The sequence below is a fragment of the Marmota flaviventris genome, chromosome 16 (assembly GCF_047511675.1).
Source record: "Marmota flaviventris isolate mMarFla1 chromosome 16, mMarFla1.hap1, whole genome shotgun sequence".
NCBI lineage: Eukaryota > Metazoa > Chordata > Mammalia > Rodentia > Sciuridae > Marmota > Marmota flaviventris.
Window position 1 is genome coordinate 70,025,581 of NC_092513.1, and position 13,586 is coordinate 70,039,166.

At 45.1% G+C, this 13,586-nt stretch overlaps 1 protein-coding gene across 8 annotated transcripts in view; it reads left to right on the forward strand.

Annotated features, from left to right (window-relative positions):
- The window catches only part of Aopep (aminopeptidase O (putative)), a 306,012-nt gene that overhangs the window by 243,746 nt on the left and 48,680 nt on the right, over positions 1–13,586 (forward strand). The window lies entirely within an intron of this gene.

Consider the following 13,586-nt stretch of genomic DNA (forward strand, 5'->3'; position numbering starts at 1 on the left):
GTTCTTTAGCCACCAGCAAATATAGCAATGGTACTTTTACAAGTTTCTATGTTTGGCCCCATATTTTGGTTTTATTACAGAAAATCAGTTGTGTTTCTCGGAGACACTGTATCATTCCCTTTGTGTTTCTCTTCAATTTGTCCATTATAGTGAGACAAATTGTCATTGTTTCTCTTCTAAATTAGAAGTTGTCAAAGGATTTTTCAGGCTGTTGATGAGATTTGTATTCTAGCATACTTCTATTTTGGAATATTCTGTGATCATTTTTGTACTCGGTATCATCGTTGCTTTTTGATTTTGATGTGAAGTTCCTCTCCTAGGCTCTTGGAGCTTGAGGAAAGGCTCTTAATCCCAACTCTTAATCTCAGACTCTTCGTTCATCATCACTTGACAGTTTCCTCCATAAGAGAAGGCTTTACCTGTTACCTTTTGTTAAATGGGGTTGCAGTATTCTAACTTATTTTATGACAGAGCGTGAACTCTACTTTCTCTGGAATGTTGTGTTTTCTGAAGTGATTCCTGGTCGTGTTGAGTTTCTAGATGTTAGAGGAGACGTGAGTGTGCTGGGCCTGTGAAAATCACATCTTGGCTGCAGACCACATCAGGAAGAACTGAAAAGTTGACACAGCCTCACCAAATAAAATCACTACCAGCAAGAAGCTGTCCGGAATAACTGGGAAAACTGTCAGTCAGGCAGCTGGAGGAGTATGGTGGTGACTGTGTTATAAAAGCTGTGCAAGGTCTGAAATAGTTTCCAGTACTAGGCCTTAAGAGAGGGATTGCCACAAGAAAACCAACACCTGCAGATTCAGTTGAGAGCCTCTCTTGGGAAGCTGTAAGCGTTGGGAAGGGCCTTCTAGGTGTCTCCAGTTCAAACCCTTGTTTCCATTGTGAAAACACGAAGGTCCTGAGGTTTTAACTCATAGGCCGCCTGCTGGTGGGACCAGACCTGCATCCCCTGTCCCAGTGTTTGCTGAGTCTGCGTGGGCCTGGCACAGAGCAGCTTTGGGTTCCAGGAGAGGAGAGACGTGTCACGCTGCATTTGTGAGTCACAGACTCTGAGGGAACCAGGGGAAGGAGTATGGGGGACTCAAGGTGACACCCCATAAGGGAGAGCCTTTTCCAAGTTCATTGAGGTCCCCCCCCCCCTCTCATTTTTGCTTGCCTAGGCGCATGCTGGGTCAAACTGTGAGAGCTCAGGTATTTCAGAGAGCAGGCGGAGGTGCTCCTGCTGGCACAGCTGGGTGTCTGCAAGGGTTGACATGTTCAATTAGTGAATTACACAAAGCACAGATTATTTGAAGTTTTGTGATGTTTGTCACAGAGCAGGCAACTGTGACATTAAAATACTGTTTGTGTATTTTAAATCAGACATAAGTGTGGCCAGATGCCTAGACATTTTATTTCAGAATGTAAAGATACTCTTCCACATGCCCTTTTGTCAGTCTGCACAGGTACTTTTTAACATTTGTTACTGGTTTGTTCCTGAGATGGCAGCTGCTTGCCATGGTTATGCATAACCATGCCTTGATGTATGCAAATTTAGAGTTAAGTGAATTTTTTATAGTTTAGCTTGGCTATTTGTTTATAGGCTAAATTAACCTCTCCACCCCCCAAACAGTACTGTGAGTTTGGATCATGAAGAGTTCATCCCCAGAACTCTCTGGGCTACTAGAGGGCAAAGTGTGTGGCTTGAAGAAAAGCTGCTGATATTTTTTGTGCAGTGTAACTGGCAAGGGAACAGAGCAGGTAGTTACTGAGCTGACTCACATGCATAGAAGACCTTCTCTCCCTCCTTTATTCCTCCTGCCAGCAAAATGAACGGTGCTAGGAAAAAGTCACCAGGTGATATTCCTGCCCTGACAATCCTGGCACACTTTGGTCTTTGTTAGAGATTAAGTCAATGACTTGGTCAACAATAGCATTACCTAATCATAGAGAACTGGGCTTATCATGAGGCAAATCTAAATGATGCTGAAATATTTTCCAGCAGAGGATTAGTAGTGTACCAGTGTGTGGGGGATGGCATGTGTGCGTGCAGGCGTGCATGCACAGGCACGGTGTGCATACGACTTAACTTGCCTTTGGCCTCAGAATATAGGAGGTTTGAGCCAAAGCCTGTAGTGTGACCACAGTCTCCCATCTTGGATGGAAGCTACCAACATTCTTTCCAGAGCTGGTGCTATTTGCATCTGACTTGACTCATAGGCTGACCAGCACCTTTACTCAGAGATAGTTGCTTTGAATATGATGCAAAGTCATTATCATCCTGAGCCATCCCAGGGAGAGGCTCAGTGGAACAAGTAAAGGTAGAGCAAACCAGTCTCCCAAACAGAAGGTAGATCATAATCATTTCCTCACCTTCAGAGTCACCTTTTTTTGAATTTGTATGGGAGTTTTTTGAATTGTATTGAAGTGATGAGAAATCAGATTTGTTTCTACAGAAGTCTCGTCCTTTGTTCAAGTTTTTAAATAGGAGGAAAAAGGAGAATGAACAATCAATCATAGTGATTGCTATAGATTTTGAACATGTATTCATAACTTGTCAGTTTTTAACTTTTCCTCAAACCTGTTTAGAGATTATGTGCTGTCAGGGAAGGGAGAGGTGTATTAAAAATATGTCTGGACTTTGGAATTCTATTACTTGTCTTCACATTGATGTTCTGGGCATCTGGAAGGTGAATCATGTCACTTATATAAAGATTAAGAATAAAGAAGAGGGTATTTGTATGGAATTCCTGGGCTTTTTGCTATGAAAAACTTACCAGCATATTTGGAAAAACTTCCTTATTTTGTTTTAGTTAAGACAGTTCATTATATCTTACTATCATATCAGAAATAAGTCAGAATTAAAGTGAAGTAGCTGTTTTAACCAAAACTCAGTAAAAAGCGTTCATTAGTGGAAGACATTTTACTTGGCAAGCAGTCTTCCGACTGCACTCCCTCAGTGGGAGTTAACGTATGTGGAAGGACACTCTTCTTCCCCTTCCCCAGATGTGTGCCTTTCCTCTCTCCACAGACCCAAAGCTGCAGGTCATCTGTGCTGTTAGAGTTATATCAAAACCTAAAGTGCTTTTCTTCTCTTTATAGTCCCTAATGACATGGAACTTGTCATCAGACAAGCGGATTGAAATTCAGTCTTCACCCTGTCCTAGCTTTTTACCCTGGACAAACTAGCCCTTAAAAGCCTCAGTGTCCTCGCTGGCAAAGTGCTGCCCCTGCCTGGCTCATTGCTCACAGAAGATGCCTGCTCTTGCTACTACTGCTGAGCTTCCCTACCAGCATTCCCAGGCTTTGAAGTCACCTGTCCATGCTGTGTTATGAGAACAGAAGGACCCTTGAGGACCAAGATGACTGACCAGGAAATGTAGCCACAGAGGCATGGCCATGGGGGTGGGAGGCAAGTTGAAAGCATCACTGTGGTATCATGGGCCAGCTTGACGTCCCCGGCCTGAACACGCAGGCAGCAGTCCAGTCCCTTCTCAGCATCTCCTAGCCACAGGAAGCAGAGGTATAAGGGGTCCACTGTCTCCCAGGCTGACCTAGAGGCTGCCCTGGGGTTGGCAGGCAATGTGCCTGCCAACTCCAAGGGAGTTTTAATTGAAGTCATCTGAACAGCTGCACTGATTTTGGTTGAGGCCTTAGCTCTTTTTACAGAAGTCTGATCATCCCGAACACAAGTGCTTGCCACCATGGTACTGGGGTTCTGGACATTGAAGAATTCCCAGAAATCTTAAAAGCAAGTGTGGAGATATCCACCCCCATCCAGCCAGCAGCTACCGGGCTTAGAGCAGTACTGAATCAGCTCCCAGTGGGTAACAAGTGTCCCTGGGTGCTGACTTAATAACAGAAACCCACTTAAGGCACTGGAGAAATGGTCCAGTGTGTTGTCTCAGCTCTGAGTAATGGCTTATGCATGATTTAAAAAGGCTTCTCAGAATGACCTTGCTTATGTAATCAAGGATCAATATTTTTTAGGAAGAAGTTTTTATAGGTAAGCCATAACATGACTTGATAATCAGACCTCATTTTCAAGTAGTTAAAAGGGTCACTGGACAAAGCCCAGTGGACCTACACAGGCTTCCTAATGGCGAGGACTGAAACTCCACCTGCCCCCTCAGTTATGAGCAGGCTTGAATATTTTATGGGGGAAGAAATTACTTTTTTATGTAGGATAATTTTCATGTCAAATGTTATATTAGCCAGCCAGCTCTATCAGCTTAGGCAGGGCACCACTTCTCACTGGATCCCTAATTTTCCCAGTAAAGCGTACTTTAAATACAGAGTAAGGAATGAGAACGTGGGATGGGAATGGGGAATGAATCATGAGAAAATGCCACCACCATTTTCTTAGTCCTTGGCATTCTTGGAATATTCTTTCTTCTGTTGACAGAGGGCAGAAGCTTAACTGTAGGCCTGTGTGCAGGGAGGGCCAGCTTGGAGCCTCTGGAACATTCTCAATTCTCTCCCAGGTGGTGGGCTTCCCCTCTGATGGCAGTGAGAGAACCAAGGACTTGATCGGCCACAGCAGTTTCCAGATGTGGTGTTGGAGTGGCCCTGTTGAATACTGCCTGCCCAAAAGATGGTAGCATTTTTGTGCCCTGGCTAGAGCAGGTGGCCCACCATGCCAGTGAGGCCAACCAGCCAAGCTGTTTGCCCGACCGTAGAACCTTGATAGGCAAAGCAGTTTTATTGCTATTTTTTCTCAAAATAGAAGAAATACTCCAGGGGCTGGTGGGAGAGGAGGAGATAAATATAGCGCTTCCCATTTCCTGCCTGTCCCACTCTTTTCCACAGCATTTCATATTTCATGAGATGGACTTTTTGCCCTATCAGCTTCAACTAAAAATAATTCCATACCATTTCTAGATGGGCCTTCTTATTGCTCACATACTCTTTACTATTTTGTTTTTCTCTTCTTTGGTTTCAAGAGTTACAAAGTTGGGCTGGGGCTGTAGCTCAGTGGTGAAGCACTTGCCTTGCATGTGTGAGGCACTGGGTTCAATCCTCAGAACCACATAAAATAAATAAAGATACTGTTTGTTCATCTACAACTAATATATATATCAGGATTGTAAAGTTGTCCTAAGTGGCTCGTCTTCTGCATGTAGCACCGGCATCGAGGCTTCTGGCTGGGACCTCCTGTGAATAGATAGTTGGGCAGCTGAGGAGTCCTGGCTGTGGGGGGTCAGAAAACTCCAGAGACTGACCAGCTTGTCCTTGCTCTTACTTCCCTCATGATTGTTTTCCCCTGTGCTTGTCTCCCGTGCGCCTTCCAGCCTCCGCAAGTCAGTGCCGTCAGCCATGGCCACTGTGCAGGGAACCCAGAGCTGCTGCTCTGTCCTCAGCAGAGTGTGGGTGCTGTCCTTCCCTTTGGCACAAGGAAGGGCTTGGATGAGCCTTCGTCCCAGAGGTGGTGTAGCGGCTGACAGGCCTCTCCGGCAGAGTGCAGCAGTGCGCTTAGTAGGTGCTTGCAAAAGCTAATCATCAGGAAAGGGAGGGAAAGGCAAGATAGATTGTCCCAGGTCACTGTGCACACCCTTGTCTGCTTACCACATTGATGTTTTCATTATGTGTAATTATTAAGCTGGTATTGATTCTAACAAGTGAAACTAATTTTGAGGACTGGGAGGTAAGGGATTTGTGCTAGATTTTAGCACAAATGAGCTATACATGAGGATTTCACTAGTTTCTCATTTCCAAACATTTGGAGCATCTGTTATCATCTCTGGCCTAGGTGTCCTGCCCCGGGCCCACTACAGAAGTCCTGTATTTGTTGTAGCGCAGTGGTCGTGATCCTTAGTGGGCTCTGCCTATTCTGCAGCACTGCCCCCTGGCAGCAATCAGTAGTATCTAAGCTCTTCATGGTTACAGTCTAATAGGGCTGTGACCCTAGTTGAACTCTGTAATGAGGAAAGAGCAGATTTATTTGCTCCCCCTGCATGCCTCCGTCTCCCCCGTGCTCCTTTATTATCTTTAAGAGGAAATTGAATAGCAGAATTCTGCATTCTCATAATGCTGATGGACTGAGGTCATCTTTTCCACTCTCAAGTCAGGAGAAGCACAACCAAAAGACAGTTTTAGCTTTTTGATTTGATTTGAGGTTTTTTTTTTTTTTTTGTGTGTGTGTGTGTGTGTGTGTATGTGTACTGGGGATCTAACCCAGGAGTGCTTTAGCACTGAGCTATATCACCAGCTCTTTTTATTTTTTGAGACAGGGTCTCACTGAGTTGCTGAGGGCCTTGCTAAGTTGCTGAGGCTGGCATTGAACTTGCCATCCTCCTGTCTCTGCCTCCCAAATTGCTGGGATTATAAGTGTGCGCGCCACCACAGCTTAAAACCCAGTTTTAACACTGCATAGCTTTGGCCATAGCATCTGTGTGCGCCTATATGCGTTTTGGAAACTTTGAGGTATAATTTATATACCATAAACAGTCCACTGATTTTTAGTGAATTAACTAAGTTGTACCATGATTGCCACAGTTCAGTTTTAGAATATTCCTATCATCCCAGAAAAATTCCCCAATGCCCATTGTAGTCACTTCCCATTTGTTTCCCTCTTCCCAGACCTAGGAAGCTAGTAATCTTTTTGTTTCTATAGATTTTCATTTTATGGACATTACCTATCAATATAATTATACAATATTTGGTCTTATGCACTTGTTTTTTCACTTAACATGTTTATTTAAAGTTTTATCCATGTTGTATTTTTTTTTTTAGGTTTTTTTTTTTTTTTAAAGAGAGAGAGAGAGAACTATTTATTATTTATTTTTTGGCGGACACAACATCTTTGTTATGTGGTGCTGAGGATCGAACCCGGGCCGCACGCATGCCAGGTGAGCGCGCTACCGCTTGAGCCATATCCCCAGCCCCTCCATGTTGTATTAATTTGTTCCTTTTTATCCCTGAGTAGTAGTCCGTCATATGGACATACCATTTTGCCTAGCTGTTTACCAGTTGACACACATTTGAGTTGTTTCCTGCTTAAGGCTATCATGAATAATGCTGCTAGGAGACCCATATGTATTATTGTATGGACATGTGTTTTCAGTTCTCTTGGTACACTCCTAGTAGTCAAAAGTAAATTTATTGACTTAAAAAATTGCCACATTGTTTTCCAGAGTGGAAAATATTACATTCTCATCCTTTATGCATGACTGTTTGAATTTCTCTACATCTTTGCTGAAGACTAAATTTAAGAAATAACCATAAGGTTCTTTCTTGTTTTATATTTTTAGGGACAAAAGAAAGCTGGAACCTATTTCTAAGCTTTTCCAAATTTTTCAAACATTGTTAACACACGTTAACTAAAATTGTAGTCTTTGTTGCCCTATGCTCTATGTGCTGGTTTCTGCCACCATTCATGCACTCAGTAGTTTGACAAAATACTATTTAGTTACATTGTTTCTTTGGACTTGATAGAAAGTATGGAGAGTGTGTGGGTATGTGATATTGTCTAAACAGTAAATTAATTTACACTGAGGAAGGGTTTTTTCCCCTGTGATTCAAACCAGTGTTTTTAAGTTTATATTCTTGATTATACACATTGATTTAATATATACTAGACACATGTGGATGTAAAGAGCCATGGTTTAATGATGTGTTTAGATAATTAGTTTCTAACTTTTAAGGATGCTTTATTAAAAATACAGCTATTAATTGTATGAATATGGACTATTTCCAAAACCCTTGCGAGAGTTGTGTAGGCACATTATTTATGACATGACAAAATAATAATGTGGCAGGGACTGGTGTGTGTTTTTAGGACCTAGTGGCTGGAATTTCTGGTTATTTTGACTTACCCAGGGTGCACTAGTTAAGTAAACCTTACTCAGCAGTGCTCTAGTTAAGTAAACCTGTTCTTCTGAATAAGTCATAATAGAGCATTCGCGTAAAGTAGCCCTTTCATCGTGGGTGACGCCTGTGGAGCAGAGGCAGAAGCCTCAACACAGGTCATGGCCTCTGATCTTTTGAATCCGTGCTCATCCACAGTGGATTTTGGCAGTGACTAGATAAAGAACATTCTGAAGGGAACCTGGAACCTAGCTGAAGGCATGGACGCTGGGATGCAGTCAGGTGCTCAGGCAGCACTGAGGCTCCAAAGTCCACTGGCAGGAGCGAGGGAGCTGGCTTTCAGAGCCTAATGTCTGAATAAACAGCTATAATGGACCCGATGTGCATGAATGACTGTGACCGCCAGAGGCACCTTGTCACACAAGGTCTATTTGATATAAAAGGGTGGTTCTTCTGTGGGCAGAGCCCGCCTTATGGGGTGACATTGGTGTCACAGTGATTGAGGGTGCCCCTGGCACGTGTGGGTGGGGTCCTGGAGCAGGGTGCCTTCCGCGCCCAGCATGTGCTGGCAGGGTGGAGAATGACGGCGATTTGCACGGTCTACAAGCCCTTGCTGCCGTTGTACAGGTGAGGATGTACAGTATTTGGGCTTAGAGCCTGTTTTACATGCACAGTTTACCCAGGTTTCTAGGAATGTGACCACCAGGTAATCTGGGAAGATTTATGTTGTTTAATTTTTTAAATAATACTTGCCATTTCAGCAAAGCTCCACAGCACTGGGGTACTTGGGTGGCATCTGAGGGGCCACATGGTGCACTTGCTGTGGTTTGTGTTGTAGCAACTTGGTGTTTGTGGGGATTCTTCAGAACTCCCAACCTGTGTCTTGGAGGGCTCTCAGGCTTCTGTGTGTCGGCACGGAAGTCCATGTGAGTGTGTCACAGCCTGCTTTCAGTCTAATTTTCCTATGTTATAGATGAGGCATGTCGTTGAGGCTCCTCTCCACATTGTGTGTGTTATGTGTATCACGTAGAACTTCATCTCGGCATTTCCGGTACTATGAGAGCTGTTGGCTCCTGGTTCCCACAGGTTTGGGGCATGTATTACTGAAGTGCAAAGTTAGCGGGTAGGCGGAAGAAATGACAGAGCTGACAGGAGGCAGTAGCAGCCCCTGGATTCAAGGGGCTTTGCAGGAGCCAAACCTCTAAGTAGTGGTGAGGGAGGCTGCCTCATTTTCTGTAAGTTGATTCTCTGATGGACTCTAGTATTCCCCCAGACTTGGGCCTGCCTCTGTATTTTACCAACGTAAAATCTTCTCCATTTCCATGCAGTTTCTCTTGGGAAACCAGAGCTGTCAAGAGGCCAGGCACACGTTTCTGAGAAGAGAGATATCCGAAAGACTTAAGGCAGAGATGTGAGGGAAGAATCAGACTGTCGGGCCCCGTGGGGACATTACCCTTTTCCCTGTGGGCAAGGCACAGATATATAGTCAGTTTTCTGGCCTCCATCGTCCTGGCCTTTGCCCTTCTGCCTGCAGGTGTCCCTGATGAGGAGCTGCACTCCTCTTACGTTGGAAAGATTCCCTCCAGCGCCCGTGTTTCACAGCCAGCTAGAGTTACCCAGAACCCTGGACATACGTGCCCTTTTTTGTGTGTGTGTGCTGCTTGCCCCTCCTAGGCTTGATTCCTGCCTTCCATTCATCTTTCAGGCCATCCGATGCCATCCCAGGTACTCCATCATTCTGGAATTTGAGAGCCACTGTGTTTTACTAGCTCTTAATGATTTCAGCACTGATGGAAGGAAGGTGGTGGGTTTTCCAATCATAAATGTTTACTTCTTCCTTTGTTATTGGTATTTTGGTAATTTCAGTGTGTTTGGTTTGGTTTTAGAGAGTTTTGGGTTTGTGTATACATGCGCATGTGTGCCAGGGATTGAAAACCAGGGCACTTAACCACTGAGTCACATCCCCAGCCCCAACTCTTTGTATAGTTTGAGACAGGGTCTTGTTAAGTTGCTTAGGGCCTTGCTCAATTTCTGAAGCTGGGTTTGAATTTTCAATCCTCATGCCTCAGCCTCCCAAGCCACTGGATTAACTTTACAGTGTTAATTCTAAGCACCGCCTCCAGCAACTCATCAGGGACTTAGTGAGGAAGAAGAAAGAAAACTCAGCAATATCTTGAAGGCTCCTGAGAAAGGTTACTTTAGGGTAGGAGGCAGAAATTTGTGTTAATTTAGTTAAACCAAGTCCATTAATGATGTAGAAACTTGAATTTCCACCAGGCCTTTGCACAGATGTTTGAGAGCCCTTTGGGGAACTCCAAGGGACAATGCAGCTGTCTCCTCTCTCGTGTCCTTGTCCTGGCAACCAGGGTGACAGTGGTTGCCGGGGGCTCCTTTTGCTCAGGGTGTTGCAGTTAGATCAGTACTTGGTGGCTGAGTGGCCGTGTGGCATTCCTGGTTTATGCATGAAATAACTGGCCGTATTTTCTGATGTGATGCCTTTCCTGGATCTTTAAATTTCAATTCAGCTTGTACTGTTCAAGGAACCAATCCAAGGTAAGAAATTTAACTGTGAGAGTGTGTGTGTGTGTGTCTGTGTGTGTGTGTGTTAGAGAGAGAGAGAGAGAGAGATTATCAAAATAGTTCTTTCTGATAGAGAAAATAAAGGGGGGTTTCAAAAAGAAATTTTTAAATTACTGGTAATTCAGTCATTTAGAAAGCTATTTTCTCTTGATATTTTGGTGTTCTTCCTTTAAGTCTTTTAAGAAAATTAATTATTGAAAAAGAATGGTAGTATGTTTTATATTTGTGACGTCTACTTTGTGACGTCAGAATCATTTCAGCCAATTTTTACTTTTAAATTAATTGAATTCAATTATTTTGAAATTCTGCTTTAATGGAAAGATTTGTTCTGTATCTTTTTCATAAAAAGTAACTTGATTGACCATGAGGACTGGAATCCAGCATTTAACTACAGCTGGAGTATTGGGCATGTAAACCTTAACTGTGTCACCTGAAACCAACTGTGTGCTGGAGAAAGCATTTGTGGACACAGTCACGGCAGCTGAGTCGTGACCAGATTGTATGTGTGGGATAGGGTCTTGTGGATTCCTCTTTTTTGCCTTTGACTTTCTGCTTGTAAGCACCAGTATCCAGAGTGGCAGTATTGTCCTGTGTTTCCTCATCCTCTCTGAATGTGAGTGACACTGAGAGCCATGGTAAGATCTGAGGGTGTGCCACCAGCTCACCCTTATGATGGGTGTGTTTAGTTTGTAGTTATAACAGAAATTCTGGAAGATGAGCCCTTGATCAGCAATTAACTGCAGGACTATTTCTGTTCTTCTTTGAGGGTTATTGAAATGGATACTCCCGTCTTATTTCTAAGAAATATGCAGTTACACAGCCATCCCTGCTTTCTGGCTTTTATTAAAATGCAAATAGCCTGAACTTCAAAGTGTCATAATGGAATCCTGACAGCAGTATAACTGATCCTTCGCCTCTCCTCTGGTATTTGTCCTTTTTCATCTGGCCTGGCTGGCCTTTCTGCCAGTCTTGCTCTGGGTTGGTGAAAGCCTCTTGATAGGCTTGACCCAGGGCTAGCGGGAAGTGTGGTGCTGGCACTGCTGGGGTGCACGGGCACACCCCCACCCTGCGGGCTCTGGCAATGTTAACAACAGAAAGTCCAAGCTAAATACAAATATGTAGAGTGGAAAACAATCATTATTTTGACACTTAGTAGGTGCCCCAGCACTGACCTGCATGTGCTTAGTGAGTGAAGCCAGTGACTTGATCTTTGCTCTTCAGCTGCTCTTCTTTAAAAGAATGTCCTGAAACGTAAGCAGGCTCTCTCCTCTCCCAGACATTCAAGGGTGGAACGTTCTGGTTGAGCCTTGCATTACCCAGAGTGCCAGGCCACGATGTCACGTAGGTCTTCATCTTAGCATGAAAGAAAGCCAGGTTCTCCCAGCAGCATTTTACAGGTAACGATTCCTGACTGCAGTTTGGCCATCTGTGAGACCATGGGAGCCCAGCTCTGTGGAGACACCCTGGCATGGCCACTGGTGGAGTATGAGATCACGGCTGCACTCTTGTCAAGATGAAAGGGGCCAAGAGGTTTCGCTCCATGGGGAACTGCTAGGGCTCACCTGTACACCTGAGGTGGGGTGTCACATAAGCTTCATAATCTGTGGCTGAGACATGTTGTTTCATGTTCCCTTTTGCAAGAAATGTATCCCAGTTCCAACAGTGAGCATGATCCTCCCCCATCTCTGACTTGTCCCAGCTATCTGAGGATTACCCTGTTTGCGGACCATGGGCCACAGCTGAGGGGCTTTGATGTTGCAGAGTCCCTGCCCCTTTGATTACATGTGTTTCTGCTAAAGATGACTTTTTCTAGTGCATACAGGGGGCATGAGTAAGTTGCCTGGTCCCCTGTAGCCTTTTGTTCTCTGTGGTTTCTCTCATCCTGTTACATTAACCATAGCACGGAAAGGGGTGTGATCAGAAGACAGATGTCCCAGGAACCAAACTAACTGTGGGGCCCAGATCCACTCCAGCATGACTCAGAGTGGGCCTGGAGACACTATGTCCTGTATGTCCACTTGCCCTGACCAGCCACGGCTGGCTGCTTCTGGTAGCATGCCCTTCCTGTGAGCATACCTCCTGGCCTGGGCTGCTGGGGCTGGGCAGGTGCTCCACAGGTGCCGGGAGCTGTTGTGGGCCAGGCAGCTGGTCAGAAAGTCTGTCTCATCAGGACTAGAGAGGGCTCCCTTCCAGGGCCATGGCGTGGGCACCCAGCATTGGTATTCAACTGTGCCTCTCAGTCACATGCCCCACTAAGTACCTCTGCCTTTCAGAGATGTCACTGAAACAGGAGCCTTGGGGTGAAATCTGGACATGGTTTCCTCTGCCTAGTGGTGGGCAGTGAAGGACGGTCACATTCACTGCCAGAGCATCCTTTACTTGGGATACCGGTGATACTGGTCAGAGAACATGTCCCCTAAAGAGCCGATGCTCTTGCAGCTGACAGTGTGTTCACTCAGGAGTTGGCTTCTAGGCACAGGACCTCATTCTGACCCATTTCAGTGGCAGCAGAGATGGGTTTATAACTAGTAAGTAATAGGTATTAGGAATGATGATCAGAACAAGCAGGTAAGTGCACAGCTGGGTCGGGTAGAGCCAGGGTCACTTATAGTGGTTCCCTCCTCTGTGCTTTCTGATAAAACAGCCTTATCGCTGACTTTATATAAGATGTACTGTCCTTGAAGGTCACCTAAAGGTCATCAGTGAGTTGGTGTGTGTGCATTAGCATGCACAACAGGGATCAGGATTTTCCTAATACTGTGCCAAGTGCTAGAGCATAAGAATTCATTTTAGAACAGCTGTTTTGAAGGTAACCACGTACCTTCCAAAGAGATTTCCCTTGGAAATAGTATAGTTGGAGGCACACCTTACTGGTCGGCGAAGGTGCCTGCAACTTCAGCCAACTCTGATGGCTAAGAATAGCTCCTGTGAGGGTGCTGCTAATCTCCGGGCAGTTCTCCACCACCAGGTCATGGAGCCTCGAGGCTGGCGAGACTGAGGTAAACCCAGCATGTCCTTGCTTCACCTCTTCTGTGGAGACCTTTGTTCCTCCTGCCCGTGCTGGCCGCCCCCGCTCCATGTCCATTCAGAGGCCTCAGGCCCTCAATGCCCACTGTGCCTCCTATACTCAAAGAGTGACCCCTTGCTTCCACTGACTCCTGCCTCCCCCGCTGTGTGTCCCTGCCTTTCTTTGACAGGTGATGGGACAAACC